The sequence below is a fragment of the Solenopsis invicta genome, chromosome 8 (assembly GCF_016802725.1).
Source record: "Solenopsis invicta isolate M01_SB chromosome 8, UNIL_Sinv_3.0, whole genome shotgun sequence".
NCBI lineage: Eukaryota > Metazoa > Arthropoda > Insecta > Hymenoptera > Formicidae > Solenopsis > Solenopsis invicta.
Window position 1 is genome coordinate 12,423,177 of NC_052671.1, and position 25,972 is coordinate 12,449,148.

General features: G+C 32.7%; 1 long non-coding RNA gene across 1 annotated transcript in view; it reads left to right on the plus strand.

Moving 5' to 3' along the window:
- The first annotated feature begins 102 nt into the window (after nt 1–102).
- Nucleotides 103–25,972, plus strand: part of LOC105198431 — a 33,439-nt gene continuing 7,569 nt past the window's right edge. The window contains exons 1-2 of the long non-coding RNA XR_850877.3: nt 103–643; nt 22,685–22,949. This is a non-coding gene — a long non-coding RNA (uncharacterized LOC105198431). The remainder of the gene's footprint in view (nt 644–22,684; nt 22,950–25,972) is intronic.

Below are 25,972 nucleotides of genomic sequence, written 5' to 3' on the forward strand. Positions count from 1 at the left end.
GCCTCTTCCCCTCCGACGCCACACACGTACGGCGGAGCGAAGCGTGATACGCGCATGCACCGGGCCCGCGCGCGCGAGATTGAGCCCATGAAACGGAACCGGCTTGCGCAATTCCACGCGAGACGCCCGGCTCCACGACGTTGCCGCGCCGCGCCGCACCGCGCCGTGCGGTGCCGCGCCGCGTCGCGCCGCGCCGTGTCGCGCCGCGCCGCGCCGCGCCGCGCCGTGCCGAATCGAGCCGCGGCGGCCGCGCTGCCGCCGCGCCACCACCGCCGCGGCACGGCTCGGCCGCTCCTCTCTCATGTCATGTTGTCGTCTGCCACGCGTTTGATAGCCGGCATCTCCGTCCGTGCGTGCGTATGTGACGCGCCCTTATGCGTCTCCTCTCGCGAATCTCGTCAACGATTTCCGGTGATACGCGTTTTCGCTTCAGCCGAACAATTTTTACGTTCTGACTTCTATCCTTTTTCTTCCGAACTTGTCGCGAACTGAGTTGAATTATTTCATAATAATGCATGATGTCCGAACGGTTGGTTAACGCTCCGATATCGTTTCATTAATTTGCAAGTGAATCTAACGTGAATGAGGTGAACTATTCGCGACAGTGTCTAATGGAGACAGCGAAGACCTCGGTTGATCCAAGGTAAGTCGCCATAGAATCATCACGTTCGAAAGTTTGGAATACAACGTAGGAACATGAATACAATATGATTTGCTCATTGTAATTGTATATACGAGTATATATTGTAAATCAATTATTTTTTACATTCTCTCTCACACTATGCTCTTATATCATAAATTTATTTTTTAACTTATTAATTTATTTATGTATATCAGTATCAAATTCAAATGATATATTCTCCATATAAACATCTTTATTTGAATACGTATACATATAATAATTGCAAGAGATCTATAATAATAAGTACTTCAGAAGTTACATGAGAAAAATTTTAAATATTTAATTATAGTAAAATATTTCTTCAATAATCCATAATAATCAAATTTTTTACGTAACTATTTGTACGCATTGACGACAATGCATCTTACGCATTTTGTATCAGTGAATCGCATCAATGAATATTATGCAGGTATTATATTTTAAAAAATAATATGCAAATATACTTTTTGTTTGCGTGTAAAGTTTATGAATTAAAACTCAGGCATTTCCATTTTTATCTTGTCTAATAATAATTAAATTTCTCTCTCCCTCCTCCTCTCTCTTTCTCTCTTTCTCTCTTTCTCTCGATTGCGCACTCCAATAAGTATAGTAAGTCATAAGCTTGGTAAGTAGTATAAGTGTGAATCTTTAAAATTGAATATATCTCGTTCACGCAGATTATAAACAGGTTGGAATAATAATTCTCACTTCTATCGGAAACTTAAATGCATTACACATTATGACTTGCTTAAAGTCAAGATGACGCTTTGAAGCATTCTTTAATTGATCAATTTGTAAAATTCTTTGTTCTGATTAGTCAATCAAAATGCTTAAAGTTAAAATGCTGTAGCATCAAATTGCTTGCACTCTTACTCGCTATAAGCTTGCCCATTTGTTTATGCCATTTGATATTATTGTGTCTCTTTTACATATAAAAGGCGCCCTTGTTATTTAATATGCTGTGATGTAAGTTTAAAATTTTCTAACTCCGTTTATTTCGAGTGGACGCCTTTCAATTCCTCTGTCACGTTACGAAACATACTGCATACAGTTTCCTATAGATAAAAAGTATAAGGTATCCAGGTATTTCATAGGAAAGTGAAACAAACGCTATGCTAAGCTACACCTATGTCTGCCCACGTTCTCCACCCACGGTCTCATTTGAATTCTCATTGACGTCATTGAAAATATTCTCCGTGCATTATTCGCACGAGAACCTTTACTTTATGTAAATGCTGTCGCGTGTCATTTATTATCTACACACCACGAATATCTTGGAATAGAAGTTGCTAATTAATCCTAACAGCTGCTTCAATTAGTTTTCTCGAAAATTAAAAAGTATCTTCGAAAGTATCTCTCCTCTTCTCACGTAAACAAAGGTTGCATCAATCTTATTCTGATAATGTATGTTTTATCGTAATGATTTTGATGCATTTTTACTTAAGTAACTATACAAACCTAGATAAGATAAAATGAAAAACTAATAGAAAAATATCAATCTAAGAATATATAACTGTATAGGGCTCTCTACAGTATTGACAAAAATTATTTGTCGAGATTATCATTAAGATTATCGAACAACAAAAATTGTTTAATTTAAACCTTAAATCAGAGTACTTTAGTAGTTTACGTTAAAAATGTATCAAATATTAACATTAGATTAGAATAAGCTATCTTCAGAAAAAGACATATGGACTCTTAGCAAACACTTTTGTTTTCCACGCTTTGTTAGAATTGACGTAAATTCAACAATAACAAGATGCACAGCGGAATTTTTAAATCTAAATGTGTTTTAAAACAAGCACTTAAGAAAATAAAATTTTTTTTTATACTGATTGCATTTAATTTCATTAAAAGCATTAAAATTACCTTTAAGATATGAAACATTTTTCAATCTACTTCTCAAGTGAAGCATATTAGTTTGTATATATTTCTTAAATATGGTTATAGAACATTAGATATTTTTAGAAAATATATATGTATAACGTATATCAGATTTTTAGGTATCAGTATTGATATTATCATTATCATGGGATCTACTATGATAATGATAAGAAAATCTAACTATATACTATTTCAATACCGTGCTGTATAAGGCTTAAGAAGATTATTTTATAGATTTTTAATAATTAGATTCTGTTATCTTTTTAAGACAAAGACTATTTTTATTGTGATACTTAAAATCTAGATATGCTTCATGTGTATTTTATATATGTTTCATAGAAATATCTAATGTTTTATAATCATTTAGGAAACATAATGTATAAAGCCAACATATGCTGCTTGGGAAATAGACATACTAATAAAGCACAGAAAAATAAAAATAAAAATGCTTATCAAGAGTTGATTCAATTTTTTTTTTACAAATAATTTATTCTAATCTAAATTCTAAAAGCCGTGATTAATACTAAACCTGCTGTTAAACAATTAAAAAGTAAATATTGACGAAGTGCAGCTTTTATCAAAAAGAAATTAATTTATTATCTTTAATGTAGATTCTATTTTTCTTGGAATAAAGTCATACAATCTTAATAATCAACTTTAATAATCACCAATGGAATGTGATACTATTCTTTTAGTAGAACATCTTTCAACTTATATAAGTGATGTTGGAGGAAGAAATATGCTTTTCATATCTATTTTCCAAACTTGCCCTCTGTTTTTCTAAACTTTATTTTTCACGACCAATCTCATTTTTCGTAACTTACGTGACTTAAATATCATCGAGTCATTGTGAACAATTTTGAAGGATAGAATGAAAAATAGATTTTCTTTTCTAATGTCTCTTAAGCATCCTTCAATATCTTTTAAAAAGTGTTACGCTAGAAAATTGCGCTGTTGACTATTTAACCATTGTATGACCTTGTTGCAAACAAAAATAAAATTTATATTAAAAACAAATAATAGACCAATCCCTTAATAATAAAATAAGCGTACCTAAAGGTATCTAAACCGAATAAGACTCGCTTAATTTGTTTTTAATTCCATTTGTTGGGAATATTAAAATAACTAAATGAGAATAAAATATTTCCATGATTCCCAAAAATATATTTTTCATATAAAATATTTGTAAATAAACAAAAGAGTTTTTCTAACTCAAACATTAGATCTTATTATATATTCAGAAATATAAGGTCCGAAAGAAAAATAAAATAGAAATAACAAATTAAACACTATCTTTATTATAAAAGAATCTTATACACTCCATCATAAATTTTTACACTAAACAGATACGTTCTAATTCCCCAGATCTTTCTTTTTGTTTCTTTCCTATGACACATCTTTTAAGCATAAACTTTAAAGTGTTAAGTGGTAAATTCAAAGCCTTATTTAATGCCTGAGCCTTATTCGATTCAGGTACCTTAGTTTATTTCTCAGACATTCACACTGTTTGGTTCTTTTTTTTTAAGTGTCGAAAGAATAAGAAATAAATTTTATTACGTGTAATGATCTCTTGTAAAATAACGAAAATTTATGCGAAAGAACAAGAGCTATTATCGCATTAAGAACTGCTAAAAAGCAATTTATGACAGTATACTGACCAATCGTATCATTTTGCTGATCGATCCCGTCGGCGTCCTCCGACATGGCGTCCATTAGCCGACGGGGAGCAACCGCCAGCACGCAACGACCGTATTATAATAGATAACGTACACGGGTTTTTTTATTGTTTGCGCTCCCACAACTGTGCAATTGTTACAGTTGTAAAAGTTGCGATATACAAGTTGCGAATTAACTCACGATGTTACGTAAAAGAAGTCTGACAATAAAAGAGAGAAGGGTAAGAAATAAGGCGAGTATAAAATTGCTTCATACATTTATTCTCAAGGAAGAGTACAATACTATAGAAGATTTTTATAGGACTAATTATGCCCTCCTCCAAATAGTTTTGAAAATTACCTTAATGGATCTCGATAACCTTCGGGATGTGTTTTACAATCGTATACCTGATGATACCTACATCTTATTCGCATACCTGGTTTTTTTTTGTTGAGTGAACCGTTACATTGAAGTTACCGACAAAGAATTGCCGACGCTACGTGTCGAAAACATTTCATTAATACCGAATTTGAGGCAATATGTATTCATCGACGCGTGCATTCTATTTTCACCAGCAATTCTCGGTTGACAGCAAAATTTTCGCTAAACAAGTGAATTTCTGTCATCACAAAAAGGCTGAATTGATTGCGCGTCTAATTGGATGTGCAACGAAGATACAGCCATGTGTACTGTACGAAAATAATATACTTACGCTTTGAATAAGAATAGAAATATTTGAATAGAAATATTTGAAAGATATTAGAGATACTTTGTACAGTAGCGAGACACAACAATTGGTGTATGTATGTGAGTCAATGTTTATGTCAGGGAACGTACAGACTACCGGTCAAACACAGTCTCGGCGAAATAGTATCAATGAAAGTATTGTCGGCGAAATCTATCGATGATCTCAATGTAAACCCCTCATTACAGGTCCATCTTTTTCGCATTAGCATATATCTTTAAGTTATTTAGTTTACCCTAAATATACTACATTATAAAAAAAGAATGAACAAAATGTCACCGAAAATTAAAGTGTCGTACGTGCAGAGAGTGTAATTCTGTACTACGACACAGCAAGTATAAACTAGCAGGTAGCTCATTCCCTATTACTACTTCATATTATCCACAAACCATAATATCCCAAAGAGATCGTTTCCATTCATGCGGTTAGTGGATCGTAAATGCCGTAAGATTACCTCAGCGGGACGGCGGTATTTTGTTTCCTTTCCTATTACAACTGATAACTTCTGAAAAGACAATTGTAAAGAGGGAGAAGGAAAAATGTAACTATATAAAAGTAGAATAAAACGTAGCTAAAAATATTTACTTTATATTACTCAACGCTTTTCGCTAAACTGAAATTATTTGTAGAGATTTCGAGCTTTTATGAAATTCGATTGCAGGTTTATTTGAAGTGTAATAAAAAAAACACACATATCTTTATTTAATAAATTTATAATGTGCTCAATTTCGACAGTCCAATCTGAACTTTCCGAAATATTATCTCCGCGGTAACTTGATTTTTAAAAATTGAACATCAGATTGTGTTTTAAATAATCCAAAACTCTTCGTATGTAACATCATTTAAACAATATGCGAGAGAAAATGCTTCGAATGTCATTTATAAAACCATATAGTTTCGAAGCTATAAATCATATCTCAAAAGCGTAGTAAACGTGATTTGGAGTCTTTCCTTGCCTGTGCTCTTTATTTGTTCACGGGGAATGCTGTTTAAATAACTTTCACATAAGTTTGCGTAAAAAGCGAAATCCCGTGAGCAGCCCGCGATTCGTTCGTAGCTTTATGATCCGATCCGGCCCGAAGCGCGAAAAGAAAATCGCAAAATATCGTTCCGTCGACGCCGCGACGTCGAGGAATCGACGGCATACAACTCGATGATTCAAGCGTTTAGAGTCGGCTAATACTTTACTTGAGAGATTCGTAAACACACACGTATACACAATATGTGTATATACGTGTATACAGGCGCGTTCACAAACGAGCAGCGGCGCGTTCGTTACAACGTTAGATCCTCGCCGAGCACCCACCTGTACACCGTGTCTTTATCGAGCCACGAATTGTTTGCGGAATGAAAATATTGTCCCTGTAAACAAGTGACTACATTGTGCCGGGCGCGCCGTTCTCTTCGTTATAACAAATCGCTCCCTCCATACCGCTTGGCCCCTTGGAACGCAAGCACACGCAATCGAGAGAGAGAGAGAGAGAGAGAGAGAGAGAGAGCTGTTTGTTTCGGTTAGTACAAATCCTTAATCTACGATTAAACAGCGATTTGCTATTTGACCTAGATTATCACGTATCGCAGGCCTTCATCGGCTCGATCGAGCACTCAACAACCGTGCGTAAACGCAGCGATTAATTGAATGCACAGATTTCATAGATAAAAACGAATAGATAATTTTGCACAGATAAACAAAAGTATTTTGACAACATTTTTTCTCTGTAACAATTTAAACGGATGACTATGGAATTCCTTCGCAATGTAATAAACAGATCCGTTAAACAGGGAGTTTTTTTTTAGAAAAAAAGAAGCTAAATTAAATTTTGATTATAAACGATCTATACAGGCTTATTCGTGATTCAATTACAAACTACTTTTTAATTTAAAATTTTCATTTAAAACAATTAATAATTGGAAATTAGGCCAATGAGAGTCAGCGCGGGTAAAAGTGCGCAATCACAAGTATTAATATATATTATTCAAATTATTTATTCATTTCTAAATTACAAATGTTTGTAATTTAGAAATGAATAAATAATATGTTCAAAATTAGTACTTGTGATTGCGCACTTTTATTTGCGTTGATTCTCATTGACTTTATTTTCAATTACTAATTGTTTTAAATTTGGAGAGTCCTGAACTAATTACTTAATCGATTTTTATTTAAGATTGAATCATGTTTGACGAGAATTTAAATGTTTTAAAATAATTTAATTAACTTAAATTAATGAAATTTTAAGAAATAAAATTTTTTAATTATTAATTATTAATATCGAATTTATTATACTTAAATTCACTTCTCAATATCTATTACTATATAAAAGTTTCGAAAAACATGTTCTTCGAAATATAATAAATTCATAACTGTTAAAAAAATTGTTAAATATTATTTGTATAATTTTTATTGCGAGAGGTGATCGGCGCAATCGAGGTAAAATTTTTTAACTGCGTTTCCATTACTATCCCAGTTAGGGGCAAATGTGTTATATTGCGTGATTACGTAAACTCGTGGTGCACCAACCCTATAGCGATTTATTTGAAAATTTTATCTGCTTGAAATTGCCCCGTTTAATTTTTACTTGTCGCGGTTGATTAAAGATTTATTTATTATTCACGGATGAATTATAACGTAATCGTATGTCGCAAATGTTATTGCTCATTCAGCAATATTATATCAATCAAGTATTACATTTTATACTCGATAGCATTTTTAAATATGAGCAACCGATGCTAATAACGTGGAAACCGGAGAAAATGTTGCGAATAAAAATAACAAATAATCATCTCTTTACTGTCATATGACAGATTGACACTTTGTTTTAAGTAAGGTTGAGAATGTAACGCGTTACATTATGATAATTTTTTCACAGCGTGTTAGTAACGGCATTACTTTTTTTTCATAACTATAACAAATTTAATAGTTTTACTTTTATTGTCACTTTTATATTTTGAACCTATTTGTATATTATTTCCGTATGCGAATGCGCATGTGTAATAATAATTATTATTAAATCGATTATCAATTTTATATTATGATGTTATTGATCTGATTCAGTTTAGAATATGTTTCAGGCTCAAAAGTATTTTTTTTGGAATTACTTTTTAGAATTAGCAACTAATAAAGGTAAGTAGTTTTTCGAGTCATTGTCAATAATGAATACGTAATATTTAGCAATTTTTTAACAGCTAAATCTATTTCGAAAAACATCTTTTTCAAAATTTTTATAGATAATGATTAGTATTGAAAATAATTGAAATAAACTTAAATAAATTCATACAATATCAACGGTTAATTGAAAAATTATTATCCATATTTTATAAATTCAAGTTAATTAAATTAATAAGAGTACATCAATCGCTATATAAGAAAATTAATTGACATAATTAATTGACAGGTACTTAGCGCAATTTGAAAGAATTAGAAATTGCATATGTACAAAATTACATAAAAAACATTTCAGCACTAACAATAAGATTTAGCTACGATCATTAGGGTTTGTGCATTATTAATTAAATTAATTACTTTTGAAAAGAAAGCTTTCCTGATTCTGATTTTAAATATTCCTGTAAATGTCAATTATCTTTGTGAGAATAGTAATCATTATCAATGTACAAGTGACTCTTCCGTACTTTTCAAACTCAAGAAGCGTGAAATAGCTAAATAAACTGAACAGCTCGGATTTTAGACGGACAAATTCCGTGACGCATTAAACGTTAATGTAAACCACATAATATACTCGATCAATGGAGTATATTACCTGGCGATCGAGTTGATGTGTGCCTGGGATTGTTTAACTTTCGTGAGCCGGAAAAGGTGCAAGTTTGGGTCCCTGGGGCAGCTTGATAAAAAGTGTTTTGTCATTTTTATAAGGAGTACAAAGAGGGTGACAGAACGCAGGAACGGCCGGCTGGACCGACTTTGTGAAGTTCCTACCTGGATCCACGTGGGTGGTCCTCTTTCTCCTTTCTCTCTTTCTGCCTCTCTCTCTCTCTCTCTCTCTCTCTCTCTCTCTCTCTCTCTCTCTCTTTCTCGCCCCTCTCGTATTATTAACACTGGTGATAACTCGTAGGCACACAAGGACGTTATACCGCCCTTCCTTCTCTCGGACCTTCGTTCGTTTCCACTCTTTTTCTGTATGTGTTGTATTGCTGTCTGAATGGCGCTCGCTTCGTACATCCGCGAAAAGGGCGATCGTATATTCATAGAGACAAAGATCTTTCACGTGAGATTTTATTCCTCTGTATCTATTTACTCATCCATTCATTTTCATTTATGCTTTTCAACACCAAATTATTTTTCAGCATTAGAAGATAAATTCCAATTCCGTTTTCTCTTTTCCACGGCAATATATCTTTATATATTCCTCCTTATATATGGAGAATCTAATACCGGCGATACTCGTTTAATAATTATTTTAATTGATAATAAAATCCGTTTTTTTTCTAATTTTTATTTAACAATAATTTGTCGAATTTATAAAATCCGATCAATGAAAACTTTCTGATTCTTTTATAAATGAATATTTAAAGAATTTCAGACAAAAATCTATCATATTTTGCACTAGTTCCTAGTGTTTACTAGGAACAAAGTCCCTTTAAATTTCGAATACACCGGATGTTCCTAATTTTGTATGACTCTGCATTTCTTTGAGAAATCTATCGCAAATCTTGGTTTGTCCTAGAAAAATATTCTGAAGGACATGGACGTGGTCCAGAAGATGGTACGTGGTACCTGTCGCGTTTGATTGCGGAAAGCATAACATCAACAGATTTGTTGTCCTAAGCATTCACTACCCTGTCGATATTTCGCGCAAAAAAAGGGAAAGTCAGATGCGTGTGGTGACTGTGTCATTTTAACAAAAAAAAAAAAAAAATGAGCGTTTTAGTCAAAAGAAAAACAACTACATCGATCTTTAGAGATCATCTATCACGTCCTCCAAACTTAACACGGTATGTGGGTCAATTTTTCGAATTGACAATTTTAACAATCAGAGAAGTGTAAAGAACAGAACATGTAAAAACATGAAGTGGCAAATAAGTCCATATCACTTAATATTAATTAAGACAATTTCTTGTTTACCAGTCCCAACTTGAATATTATTACATTGGTTATTGCATCCAAATTACTTGCATGCATAAACCAATGTTCAAATAATGACTTTTTTTTATATAAAAACGAGATTGGCGCAAAAGATTTTAAAGATGCCATTTTAGTTTATTAAAATAAAATTTTATTGAAGTAAAAATTATTATGTCATTAAAACTTTCATTCCTTGACACAAATTTATTATGTTGATGGTTAAAAAGATATGATTAATACTATAGAGTCTGTTGTCAAAGTTTTGATTTAATATTGACGGACGCCATATTGCTCATAAATATCTTTCATAAATACCTTTTTTACTAATCGACACAATTCCTTTTAAGGGACAAAAGTCCTAAAAACATACTTTACTTTTATTGCAATAAAACTTCTTCAATACGTCGCATATCATAGTTGTAAAGCAAGATGGGGTAAAACAGGGCAGTTAAGCTTTGAGAATGAATAAAAGCTAGGTTTTCATAACTAACGAGTCAACTTCATTTTTATAATATTCTTTGGACATTTATCTTTCAATATATTTATCATTAAAATAAAATTTTTATGTATTACAAATTTTCTTTATTAAAAACCAAAAAGAGGCATTTCTCCCCATCTTGCGAACGGGTGGGGTAAGATAGGGTATCCCCAGGGCAAGAGGGATACCTATGCGTATCCCTCTTGCCTTTTTAGCTTAATATTTTTCTCATACGTTTCTTTGGCTCTTATATAATTTTATTTTATACTTTTCTTGCTCTCTTCTTTTCTTTTTTCGTCTTTATCTGTTTCCTCGCTATTATTTTTTATTGTAGTCATAAGGAAATCGCAAAAAAGTATAATTTATGGTCTGTCTCAATAACGCAGCTGTCTATTTCGCTAACTCGTGGATAACTTTTAATGACCAAGGAGCCGCATCTAACGCGTATGCTCGATTGTGATTTCTGTACTCGAATCGCGCGATACAGGCGATACTCCGTCTTATCTCTCTACCCTTTTTTTGCCTCACCTTCCTCTATTATGCAAAAATATACTACAATAACCTTTTTTTTGCAATTTCAACCATAAATCTCCATAAATATCAAAATTGTGTTGACGTGACAGGAGAATTTAATAAACGAAATTGTATTTAGTGGCCAAGAAACTACGGGAAACAATTGCTTTCGTTTTTTGTGCACTTTTTTGTTGAACAGTATAAGCAAACTCATTTCCTATCAGGATCCCTATTCTGTAACTCAATAGTGTTGGTATTGTTACATTGTTGTTATGCTGTTTTATATAAAAATATACTACAATAACCTTTTTTACAATTTCAGTCATAAATCTCCATAAATCTCCAAATTGTGTTGACGTGACAAGAGAATTTAATAAACGGAATCGTATTTTGTGACTAAGAAACTACGGGAAACAATGAAAACCCTGTGTAACGACAACACAATGCCGACGTCATCGTTTAGAGTTACAGAATAGATCTACTATAAGTCTATTTTGTAACTCTTTAGTGACAATTCGGTATCGTTACAGCGTCGTTGCGCAGATATTATACATGATAAAAAAGCTGCGCAACGATACTGTAACGATACCGAATTGTCGCTAAAGAGTTATAAAATATTCCTACAGTAGGAAATCTATTCTATAACTCTTAACGATTGCAGTTTCGTTACCGTTATAACATTATTGTGCAGATATAATACATGATAAAAACGCTGCGTAACGACGTTATAATAATAACGAAACTGTTATTAAAAATTACAGAATAAGTCTGCAAGAGGTCGATTCTGTAACTTTGATGTCGTCATAATATCATTGCGCAGATTTTTTGTATCTATCGTGTAATAGATAAAAACTCTAACGAGTTTAACGACAGTATTGGTATCGGTATGCTGTCGTTGCGCAGATTTTGTACATGGTAAAAAAATTACGCAACAATACTATAACGATATCAGTATTATCGTTAAGAGTTACAGAATTCCGCTACAGGTATTGAAGATAAATCAAAATCGATCTTAACCCCAAGTCAGCTGATGTATCAAGGACTCGAACAGATATGACCAGTCTAAAATTACATTGGCCGACTAAGCCGCCAATGTAAACAGACAGGTTTCGAATGAACTAAAGTAAATCATCACAACGTTTACGACATAAGAAACCTCATTAAGATCGAATTAACTTCGTTAACGTGAATATGAATCTCTCTTTTTTTTTTTTCCAAAGAAAAACCCTAATCCTAAAAACAAGCCTAACCTTGTCACCTTTCTGGGGGATATTGTACGAAATTGAAAAAGTAAACAAAATTTATCAAATTATTGTACAATACAAAGAATCTTCCAAAACTTATGGTAATTCTTTATCCCTCTCAATGCTGTGGGTGTGTAAGCATGTCTGGCTTGAGAATAAACAAAAATAAACAAAAAACTCTGAAATACGTATGGATGGCTAGGGTATTCCCACAGCTTGCGAATGCAAAAGCCATTCATTAAAAGTATTCATAACATTTTAAAGTTAATATTTTTATGTCCCATCACGTTTTCAAAATCTGTTTAGGCGGAAAAATTAAACGTGAGCAAACACAAAATAACTACTTGAATAAAAGTTTTTAAATTTATTATTCATTCTAGCAATCTAAATGCAGTAAATTTCATAACGTCACACGTGTGCGTTTGGACGTAATACTTATAATATACATCGATCAATATGAAAATAATGAGGGATGATGTAAAGCGAACTGCATATCAATATATGTAGTTATATCATATTGTTCAAAAAGTCGGTAAATAGTAAAGCATCGATAGCTTCTAAATGTTAATTAATTCTAAACGGCAATTATCCGATAATAGCCGTTGGATATTTGCGATCCATTCATATTGCGAATGATATCGCAATTTGCATTTGAAAATGGGATTCACATCTACAAAGAGTAATATTTACAAATTCAACTTGTACAAACCAGTAGAAAAGTGTATATTAGGTATCATAAACGCTTCAAGATTTATCAGATGCATTTTTAGGTGCATTTTTGGGAAGAACATATATATTTATATTGACTTATGATTATTTGTGATACATAATTAAGATACAAACATGCCGATAACAAAGTTGAAAGCAACGTACAGTAACGTGGTATAACACGCTTTCGATCATTTTAGCTCTTATCTTGCATGTTTCACGTACGCTATTGTACCCCTGTGGCACACAAAAAATCGAACGTTGTTTTAAGATTGTTATAGCAAAGTAATCGTTCGTGCATACCAATATTTCTGAGAAAAATCTTATCTCCGGCAAAAATAAAAGGTAAATAAGAAATAAATAATATAGACAAAAATTTAACAAGTTTCATTTTGTTTTGTACATGCTATCAGCATTTTAGAAAATCAGATATATTTGATATAAACTTTTTGTCAATTTATATAGTTTATAATAACATAATTATGCAATTTTATTTTAAATTTATATTTTCATAAAAAAGGTTTGTTGCATGTTTTACATCCATTGTATACATATTTACAATTATTGTAAAAATTAAATCGATATTTTTATAAACGCTTTCAAGTTTCCTAATCCGTGTATCACTACAGTTTTTACTATAAAGAAATGATGTTAATGTAAAATTGATAAATGACAATAAATATGTTTTATCTCTTCTTAAATATCTATAATTCTTTGTATTTATTTATTCATCTTAATAATGTTATCCAATTACAATTCGCTACAATGGCTTATTTAGTATTTGTTAATGTAATTTATATTGAAGAAAGCTAAGTAAATCTGAAACATTTATATCAATTAAAATATTCTTATGCTTGTCATGTAATTAAGATTTAAATTAATTATTATTCATTCTCATATTTGCTCGTTAATTGACCTTTATTTATCTTTGTTTTGCTTTTGCATATGAGTCTTATTAATCTATTTAGATATAATTCGTCTAAATCTGAATGAAAACTTCAATATTAAAACAAAGCAGAGATTGTTGCTTTTAATTTATATCGCGCGAATAACGACTGACTGCTCGCAAAATTAAAAGAAAAATCTTAAAAAATTTATAAGTTGCAAGTTTGGCTGCCGAAAGGATTGAGACGGCAAGCTCTGCGGGGAAAGGAGCCGCGAAAGTGCCGCGGGGCATATTGACGTCCTATAAGTTAGCGGAACAAAGTGAGCAGAATCAATTCAAACAAATTTTTTTATTTGTTGCTCATTTGTTGCTAAAAAGTTGCCAAAGAAAAAAATTTGTTGCTCTATTAATTTTTTTTAAAAATAATGTTCCGCTAACGGAAGTTTAAGTTAGCGGGACAATACCCTTATATCGCAAAAATCATACGCAAAAGCAATGTTAAAATATGTTGCTAATTTGTTGCTCACAAAATATGCTACTCTCGATATTGTTACTTGCAAAATAAGCACCTATAACAATAAACACTCACCCATACAGAGAGTTACAAGAGATTTATACAGAGAGTTACAAGAATAAACTAGAAGAAATAAATTTGTTACTCGCATAACTATGATTCCGAGCATAACTATAATCCTCAGCCATCGTACTATTAAAAATTTAAAATTATTGCTAACCATAAAACACTAAAGATAATTAATTTACCAAGGAAATGCGCGCGTCGCGCGCGGTAGGCATGTTAACGAATGTCAAAAAATGTGTACGCTGGTATAATTGTAATATCAAAATAACCCCCAGATATTGTACTATCAAAATATATAAAAATCTCAATTTGTTGCTAACTATAAGACACTGCAAATAATTAATTTATGCAGTAAACACATGCTGCGCGATATAGGAAAGGTATTGCCTATCAAATAATGTGTACGCAGATAAATTCCTAGATAAATTAATTATTTTTAATGTCTTATGGTTAGCAACAAATTGAAACTTTACATATTTTGAGAGTACGACATCCGCGGATTAATTTGATACCATAATTTCGCCAGCGTACACATTATTTGATAAGCAATACCTTGGCTATAGCGCGCGGCGCGCGCGTTTACTGCATAAATTAATTATTTGCATCGTCTTATGGTTAGCAACAAATTGAAACTTTACATATTTTGATAGTACGACATCCGCGGATTAATTTGATACCATGATTACGCCAGCGTACACATTATTTGATAAGCAATATCTTGGCTAAAGCGCGCGGCGTGCGCGTTTACTGCATAAATTAATTATTTACATTGTCTTACGGTTAGCAAAAAATTGAAACTTTACATATTTTGAGAGTACGACATCCGCGGATTAATTTGATACCATAATTTCGGCAGCGTACACATTATTTGATAAGTAATACTCTGGCTATAGCGCGCGGCGCGCGCGTTTACTGCATAAATTAATTATTTGCAGTGTCTTATGGTTAGCAACAAATTGAAACTTTACATATTTTGATAGTACAACATCCGCGGAATAATTTGATACCATAATTTCGCCAGCGTACACATTATTTGATAAGTAATACTCTGGTTATAGCGCGCGGCGCGCGCGTTTACTGCATAAATTAATTATTTCCATTGTCTTACGGTTAGCAAAAAATTGAAACTTTACATATTTTGAGAGTACGACATCCGCGGATTAATTTGATACCATAATTTCGCCAGCGTACACATTATTTGATAAGTAATACTTTGACTATAGCGCGCGGCGCGCGCGTTTACTGCATAAATTAATTATTTGCAGTGTCTTATGGTTAGCAACATATTCAGATATTTACGTGTTTCGCTATAGGCGCGCTATAGAGAAGGTATCAAATAATGTGTACGCTGGCGAAATTATGGTATCAAATTAATCCGCGGATGTCGTACTCTCAAAATATGTAAAGTTTCAATTTTTTGCTAACCGTAAGGCAATGCAAATAATTAACTTACGCAGTAAACGCGCGCGCCGCGCGCTATAGCCGAGGTATTGCTTATCAAATAATGTGTACGCTGGCGTAATCATGGTATCAAATTAATCCGCGGATGTCGTACTATCAAAGTATGTAAAGTTTCAATTTGTTGCTAACCATAAGACGATGCAAATAATTAATTTATGCAGTAAACGCGCGCGCCGCGCGCTATAGCCAAGGTATTGCTTATCAAATAATGTGTACGCTGGCGAAATTATGGTATCAAATTAATCCGCGGATGTCGTACTCTCAAAATATGTAAAGTTTCAATTTGTTGCTAACCATAAGACATTAAAAATAATTAATTTATCTAGGAATTTATCTGCGTACACATTATTTGATAGGCAATACCTTTCCTATAGCGCGCAGCATGTGTTTACTGCATAAATTAATTATTTGCAGTATCTTATAGTTAGCAACAAATTGAGATTTTTATATATTTTGATAGTACAATATCTGGGGGTTATTTTGATATTACAATTATACCAGCGTACACATTTTTTGACATTCGTTAACGTGCCTACCGCGCGCGACGCGCGCATTTCCTTGGTAAATTAATTATCTTTAGTGTTTTATGGTTAGCAATAATTTTAAATTTTTAATAGTACGATGGCTGAGGATTATTTTGGAATCATAGTTATGCGAGTAACAAATTTATTTCTTCTAGTTTACTCTTGTAACTCTCTGTATGGGTGATTGTTTATTGTTATTGGTGCTTATTTTGCAAGTAACAATATCGAGAGTAGCATATTTTGTGAGCAACAAATAAGCAACATATTTTAACGTTGCTTTTGCGTATGATTTTTGCGATATAAGGGTATTGTCACGCTAACTTAAACTTCCGTTAGCGGAACATTATTTTAAAAAAAAATTAATAGAGCAACAAATTTTTTTCTTTGGCAACTTTTTAGCAACAAATGAGCAACAAATAAAAAAATTTGTTTGAATTAATTCTGCTCATTTTGTTCCGCTAACTTATAGGACGTGGCATATTGAGCCACTTAAAAAACGATATTTTCGATGTGTGTGCTTTATCGGGCGCGAACGTGGCGCAGACCGGATAGTCACGTGCTGTGCGTGCCTCGCCGTGGATTTCCCAGATTTGCGATCCCCGAATCTCGCTGGCCGTCCTATCTCCGACGAAAACCCGGGCACCACGGCGCACCCTCGATCGGCCCAAGGCAAAAATAATAGACTCGTCGCACGTTTTCATTCCCCCGGCCGACGGCGTGACGGCGGCTACTATCGACTGCACCCTTATCCTACAGAAAGCTCTCCGGGGATAGGCGTAATCACGAAAATTCCACGCAAGAACTACTCTCAACATCTTTCCGCAAAGACGACGACACTGTCGTGTCTGGAATCCTCTGCCATCGATCATATCCACATTTTTCCCGCCGATATGTTACTTTTATATTAGATTACATTATTTATTTGCTGATTATATATTTATTTATACTAATTATAGCATAATACTAATTACACACACACACACACACATTTGTATATTATATTATTTATTATATTAATATATTAATTACATTGAGAACAAAATTAACCCAAAAACTAAAATATTTAGTTTGATACGTGCAACTACATAAATATTGAGTTAGTTTAATAAATTCTTGATTTAAAAAATTGAATGATTGATATGAATGAGCTATACATCTTTTTTTGTGCAATTAAATAATTTTTGAATTAACCCAATGTGTAGTTGATCGTATTGAACTGAATATTTTAGTTTTTTAACCAATTTCTTTTCTCAGTGTATATTATGTCCCTTTTAATATTTTAATAGGCCTGCCCCAAAAATTTTATTGTGTATTCAAAACATTGCAATGGTCTGTCGTCAAATTGTTAAACGAACTTTGATATTGGTAAAAGATATTACAATTCTTCGTTGACCTTTTGCAAAATAACTTCCTTAATAATCAATATTTTAAATTGAAAACTTAACAATTATATTCGTTAATGTGTTATTTAATCTAGACTCAAAGTTATAAAACATTTATTATTTAGAATTTTATAAAAATGTATAATGGCTCAAAGAGAGAAAAACAGGTGTAGTATAAAGGTGTAATCCCTCATTCCCCTCAAAATAGATTTAAAAAATTGTTTTTGTTTATAAAACACAGTGTTTTGTTATAAAATTGTGTATTTATTCAAAATAAGAGAAAATATTGCAGAATGTATGCAAATGTATATACGTATACATAACCCTTCCGCATATACTCGTACATAGATTGCAATACTAAAAATCTACAATACATGTGATATAAACTATAGACAGCAGTAGAACTATAATATAACCAACTTATCAAATAATTACTTTAAAAACATTAGCAATTATCGAATAATTACTTAAAAATACTTTGAAAAAGAGGCCATATTAAGCCTGTTGAGATGTTAACACACTGGTGCATTAACAAAATCGCATGCCATTGTTTAACTTTGCATAACTCGAAATGTGTACAACCGAACAAAAAGTTAAATAACAAAAAAGCACTCGTGTGTACATACATTCGTGTGATAATGCGCTTAAGTTTACAAAGAATGTGGAAGTATGTATAATTAAATGTTAATGTGTATCTTGAAAAGGTTTCGAAAAGTAAATGCTCAAAAATAGAAATGCTTCACAACATAACAAACGTAGGTTACTATTGGTAGTGATATATTATCGCCATTACATAACGACGAGCTATTAAACAAATGATTCCATAAACAATCATTAAAATTCGTCACTTAATAACGGAATAGCCGCAATGTCTACAAGGAACGTAATAGCACCTTCTCTCCTATTCTGTTGATTAGAGGCATATCAATTATAAAATACTTACATGGATATCTTACGTATCTAGTCTTGCGATATAATGGAATTATCGGAATGCCGAAGTTTTCAACATCGCAGTTTGTTTTTGTGTTCTGAACTTCGGCATTAAACGTTTGAATAAGACGGTTCAAAGTCCAGTGCCATTCTAGCGTCGTCTAGTGCATAAAATCAAAGAAGACAATCAAATGTCTATAATCGCGTACATGCTTCTGTTTACAGATGAACTCGAAAGGCGATTTCGAAATTAGAAAAATTATTTTTCTCCTTTTTAAAAATGATTTTTATTTATTTTCAACATTCCGGTTGAAACAGTGGACGTGAAACGTTAGAAAGAGTACGCAACATCCCGTAGCGTCTCGTCTGAGAAGCGAGCCGGGAAAGATTTTTGATATTTTCCGAGCGGATAGGACGTTCCTGCAGAGCGCGCGCGTAAAAGCACGTATGTGGCGAATCGATTGTGCAAACAAGAGCGCCCCCGTCTATCGTCCTCTCGTTAAATTTCTGTTTCACCGTTTCAATGCAAACGTTGCAAGATATAAAAGTTGCAAGCAGGCCATCAGGCCAATCCGAGAAGTTTTGCTCTGTTTACTCGGCGCGTCTAACTTATTAATAGCGTGTAATCGCAAATAAGTCTCTGTGTTTGTATATTATATAGTATTTTCACCTATCGGTATGTTCAATGAGTGTACGAAGGCGGATATTTCACGTATTTCGGCATTTGTAAAATTATTTTACGTCTAGTGAAATTTAAAGAAGCGCCATTTTTCATAATCATCGAAGACATCGAACTCCAGACATCTCGACAAAACGGTGAATGCAAAGTATTATGGTAACGAAGTTTCGTGTTGAAGTTCTGCTCATGTTAAAGCAGATCCGCTCGAAACCAACTTTAAATATTTAAACGAAAATTCGAAATCATTTTTATTTCGCTTCCGCACTTGGAGATATTTTACATCTATTATAAATATGTATCTCTGAAATCAACAAGATAGCCGGAAAAAAAATACAAGTACAAGTTTCTTTTATCTAACGTTTCATTTATCTTCAAATAATATTTAGGATTCAGGTAAAAAATAATTCCTATCTTCGGAAAACGTGACAATTCTCGATACATATATATTTGAAAAAAAAAAGTGTTTACGAATTATCTCGAACGTCCATCTAAATACGTCCGTATGATTCTAAGTTTTATTTCGTTCTCGTGCAAAGAATGTTGTAACGAGCCGAGAATTCAATAGGCGCATTTAGCGTTAAGTGCGGAGATGGGCACGAGCCTCGGTCATTTTTAACGAGCCGCGCCGTAGCGCTGGTCGGAGCGCTGGTCGATCGATGAGAGAGCATTGGAAGACAGGCAGGTGGTGGATGAGTCGCCGCCGATCAAACGCCTCGAATTGGCAGCGATTTCTCGACCAGCCGCGGCCAACCTCCCCGTCGGCCAGCCGCCACTTCCGTCGAGTCAATTTTAATAATTCCACCCCCCTGCGATCCACCTTCGTATCGCGATGACTCGCACGATTTTTCCGGCGGCTTTCAATTATCCGAGGACCCGCACTCCCACGGACGAGCGTTGCCTCGCGAAATATCGATCGCTCGTCATTGCTCTCTCTCTCTCTCTCTGTCTCTTCCTAAACGATCGTCGCGTTAGCGGGCGTAGGCACCCCGTGCCGGAAGTGGGCGGAACGAGAAATTACGAGTTGTAGTAACGAGAAAGCGCGTTATCGTCGCCCGCAATTACGACTCTTACGTTCTCTGGAAAAATGTCCGAGCCGCCCGTCGGCTAATTGGATGACTGTTACATGGGGTGTCCTTAAATTATCGCGTAGACGGCACTTTTCCATACGAAAAGTTTGTCTTTAATGATAACGTCGAGGCATTGATAATTTTTGACGTGTCAATGTTTGAAACTGAAGAAGATTTTGCGTAACTTCCATAATTTCCGTGTTATTCAAATAACGTGTTATTCGAATGCATTTTGTTTCAGTGGAATCTAACACACGCACAATTTGCTTTAGTATATCTTCATTTCGTAACAAAGAACCACGTTATTCCGCGACGCAAGTAGTTGCGCATGTGTGAATTCTTTAGAGAACCAAAGGCTAAAAATTGCTTTGGCACGAATGACAGCGCAGTAAACCGGATGTATACGAACTTTCCGACACTCGCTAATATACCCTTTGCGGAAAACCGGCCTTCTCAATCGGCCGGCCGAAAGAAAGAAAACCGTGAAAAGAGTGCGGTTGTAAAATCATAATCGGTTTATGACGGCGGTGCTTTTTGCTGCGAGTCCCTTTTCCAAACTTTGAGAGGTCCTAGATCATTCCGTAAGAAAGACACAAAACCCTAAAGTGCAATTAAGTATACATATATAACACAATGCAGTGATAATAAAAACAAGTTACCGTATCTCAAGCTGTCTGTAGCAAAAAATTCAAGAAGCATTATAGAACCGTTACAGAGTTTTTTGCGCAAAGCTAGATACCCTTTTAATTTCAGTTACAGTTTTGTTTTGTTGCATTCATAAATAAAATTTGATTCAGTTTTACTATACTGTGTTGAAAACACAAAATATCCGTAATGCATTGTTTAAATTTTACGAATAAGTAAAAGCCACTTGTCTTCCTTTCATTATAAACTTCCCTGGACACAGAAGGAAACAACAGAAATACTAAAAATTTATTAATATTTTTGTTTTTTTCTCCCGAATGAAATCTTAAAGATGCTTTTACAATATCAGCTAAAAGTTTACGAAATTTAAAAACTGCAAATTTTTTTCCTGTTCAATGACAAAAGTGACTTTGGTCATGAATATCTGCATTTTAGTCTTGAAAGCTACAAAGAAGAAAGCAATAAAAAATTTAGCTTATAATGGTTTATAAAGCAGCAAAAATAATTCTATCCTATAATAGATCCTATTTTTAAATAAGTAACTTTTAACCGTGTAAATAGATCTAAAAGAATTTTTGCACAAATATTTATTAAAATATTTATTAAAATTATTTTACTAATATATGTATAAAAAATTAATTTAATAGCGCTTAATATTAGTATAATCTATGAAAGTTTTAAATTTTTTGTAATAGTATTAAAATTGTACTAATATATGTAAAAAATTACTAATATATGTAAAAAAATAGATTTATTTCGAAATGCAACTTTCTCATCAAATCTGCAAATAAATATTACAAAAGGCGAATTTACATAAAAGTTAAGATCAAATAAAAAATTAAATTTTTAAACCACTAAGAGAGTTATATTTAAATTTTACACAGGTATCAAAGCGTAATACTAGAATAATTTATAAAAGTTTTAAATTTTTTATAATACTTTGAGACACATGACTCATACATACAAGAGTAATAAAAAAAATCATTTTTTCATTATGAGCTGTATTCATCTTCATCTTGAGGATGATAAATACTATAGTCTAAAATGACGTTAATATAATGGCAGCGTAATACAATGAATGAAAATATTTCATTAGTTCACTTATTAATCATAAAAATGGCTTGGGTACCAATAGCATATCCAGACTAATAATTAATTATTGCTTACAAATCGAGTCTTTTTTCTTATCTAATCTATTTGATTATTTTTGACATTCTAATAATCGCACAATACAAAAAAATTGTTTAATAGAAATCGGCAGGGGGCGAAAAATTGTTTAATGGAAAACGGAAAGCCTTACCGATTCTCCTCTCTTGTATGGAACGAAAATATAATTCATAGTGTATTCTTTTAATATCTTATATAATAAAATTTAAAATTTTTTATTAAGAGCTCAGCGTTAAGGTACAAAAAGGACTAAAGTTTGAAATAGGTCATGCGTGAGAAAAAATTAAGAGAAGGAATTGCAACGCGTTTCCGCGCTATTTACCTTCGTCCGTTTATCCTCAGACCGGATCTAAGCGACATCGACGCCATCGATATATTGGACCTTTTATTGTTCCAGTTCGATCTTCGTGGGAGGCTGCGCAGCGCGTAAAGATAAACATCCATACGCAAGAATAACATCTTCCAGATCCCTCTAATCACAACACTCGGAGGATAACCCCGTACATAAGCGAGGAACACGGGTAGGAAAACACTTTTGATAGAGCCATCGGAAAAAATGAGAGAGCGGCCTGACAATTCATCAAGGGAGATCATTATTCGTGGTAGCGAAGAAAACTAGACTCGCACAACCGGTGAACAATTCGTAACTTTCGGAAAATGAAGTAAGAACTGCGTGTATTAATTAAAAATTAAATTAGCATTTTTTTCTTCTTCTGATTAGAATAATTAGATGGTTTTCATGGAATTTTATGGTATAACAATTAAGTATCGTTAGTAAAGAAGAATAAATAAAGAAAAATAGCAGCAAACGTTTCAACCAAATGAACAATTATATCGAAAACGTAATTTTGTGAGAAAAGATTTAATTATTTGTGAGAAAAATTGCTAAACGCACACGGAAAGAAAAATTTTTTCTGAAATACAGATCTGAAAATAATTATGTTGAACTATTAAGAAAAATAATATTTGAAGTGATTGCTAGTATGTCGAAATTTTTGCAACAATATTATCATGCTTAAGTATCCTACATAATTATTTTAATGTGATCTAACATAAAATTATTTTCTAATCTGTATCTATAACTAAATTTTTAGATACTGCAATAAAACTATTCTTTCTGTGCAGCATTTTTAAATTATCGCTAATAAAATTATTTTATTTTTTATCAATATTACAATGTATATTTAATAATTAAGATTCTTATTGAACTAATTGAATTGTTTCATAAATATGTAATTTTATTCAGATTATTTTGATACATTCCACGTTGTTCTACAACGTTTCGCAATATAATCGAAAATAGAACAATAGAACTTGAGCTACGCTCGATTCTAATGGCACTTCGAGTTCGCTAGAAAGTGTTACATCGTATACGCGTTACATTGCGAATGTTTTAGATTAATGCATCAATTAATAAGGCGAAATATTCGGGGACTTTTATCTCTTTCTTATGTTATACAAATAAATAGATTGATAAAACGATCGAGATTTACATGAAATTTACTAAAGATTTCTAATACTGTACCTTGTAAATAATTTTCAATAAATTGAAAAGAACTGATAGGAATTTATGCTGCAAAATTAGTAATTTTCTTCCATGTCGAGCTTAAAAGTTTTGGAATTTTGTTTATTTCTTTTTTTCTTCTAATTTTCCTCATTAATAAATTTACTTTTTAAAACTAAAATAGGTTATATAATAAATGCTTTAATCCCCCCTTAAGAAGAAACTAGATTATGTTATCATATGCAGAATAAAAGAGAAGATTGAAAGCAATCTCAGCGTATTTCAATTGTTATAAAAAATAAAATATGATGGCATAAGTTCCTATTAATCTTTCCTTAGTCCAATGATTTTTAAAATAACACAAATGTCTCAAAAAGAAAAAAACCTGTCAGCGGCGAAATATACAAAATGAACATTACATCTTACATGGAGGCACATGTGACTTGCGATATGATCTGATACTTATTGAACAAATATAAGTTTACCTTATCGCAGTAATAACTTATTATCTCGAGTTCGGAGCAAGTTTAGCACAAATTAACTTCTATTCTGCGTGAAGTAAAACGAATAACGAGTGCCCATTATAGAGCAGTAACGTTATATCATGTACAGTCTAAACCTTACTCTGTTATGACGTAAAATCTCATAAATTAGCCCACGCGAAGAATAGTATTGCGAAATTTATTTGATCGGCTTCTACAAAAAGTTGTACAAAATATGACACGATATCCGTTTACGATATGCGTTTAGAGTGCGTTGTCACTCATAAAACTACATCTACGTATTTATTGCCAACTGGGAGATATATTGGTAGAGATATCTCAGCCGTAATAAACTGCAGAATATCCATAAAAATATCTATGTGTAAATAGTACCGGCGAAGACATGATATAGATGAATAAATAAACTTGCATGTACAAACTTGCAACTGTGATAATCTCAAATGTGATTTAAAGAGAAAACTGCGAAATAAGACTCTCTATTCTTCTAATCGGAGTAATAAAATTCATGTAGCTCTTGATATCTTGGCAGTCTCAACCAAGATTTTAATTCCTACATTATACATAGCGCATCGTTTAATTGCTCTTTGAGGTACAAACTCATTTCTTGGCAAAATCGTACGGTAATGAGGTAACTGTGCCAATTAATGGTATATTCGTTAGTCCATTTACAACGTATAATGTAGTACCTTATCTCTTACGCATTAATGACAATAAAAAATTTATAAGTATTCTTAAAAATTTTCTTAAATTTACGCGGAATCTACTTGCGATTTATAATAAATATACGAAGACGACTAAAAAGAACTAACATAGCTGCTATCAAACGCAAAATAGGTACCTACATAGAGGTATGCACCGAAGAAAAAAGTTATTAACTTGATTAAATTCTTCAGTTAAAGTATTTATATATTTAACATAAATACATAGATACTTGAACTAAAGAATTTAATCAAGTTGAAAAATTTAGTCAAGTTAATAACTTTTTTCTCAGTGTGAAATATACGTATTGATGGAATATTTTAGTTTACATGCTTAATTCGAGAGTAAAATATCGAGCATAGTTTTTTTCAAACAAATGATCAGAATAACATATTAATACGTATATATGTATAATGAAAGATGGATAGACGTGAAAGCTATTTAAAGATACGTTAAAAGAAGTCGACGTGTAATCTATTAATACTCATAAAATCTGCATACCCGGCCTTTGAACTTTGTTCAATTATAAAGCATAAACGGGAAAAATTCTAAGACTGACGTTACGCTTTTTCGTGTTATGTCCCGAAAACATATTTTCATACAACGATGATTGTCGGGCAAGCTTATCTGTACTAGTGAGCAGTAGATAAGATAAGATGCATATTGTGGTAAGATAACAGATGAGGTATGTGAAAGATAAATTAGTATTAACCCTTCGCGATCCTAATTATTATTTCTCAAAAATAATAAAGTTAAGAATTTCGTTCTCAGTTTAATTTAATCGAGTTTAACATTCGATTTATATTACTTGTGTATGTGTGAAGGAATTATATTATTTCAAAGAATAGACATTATAAAAATATAATTTACAAATTGTAATCGTGCATACGAATGTTGAGAGAACTATTTCTGGAGATTACACTATGTCGAGCTAATAAAATATCGACTTTGGAACGACAAAGAGTTAAAACAAAAGACA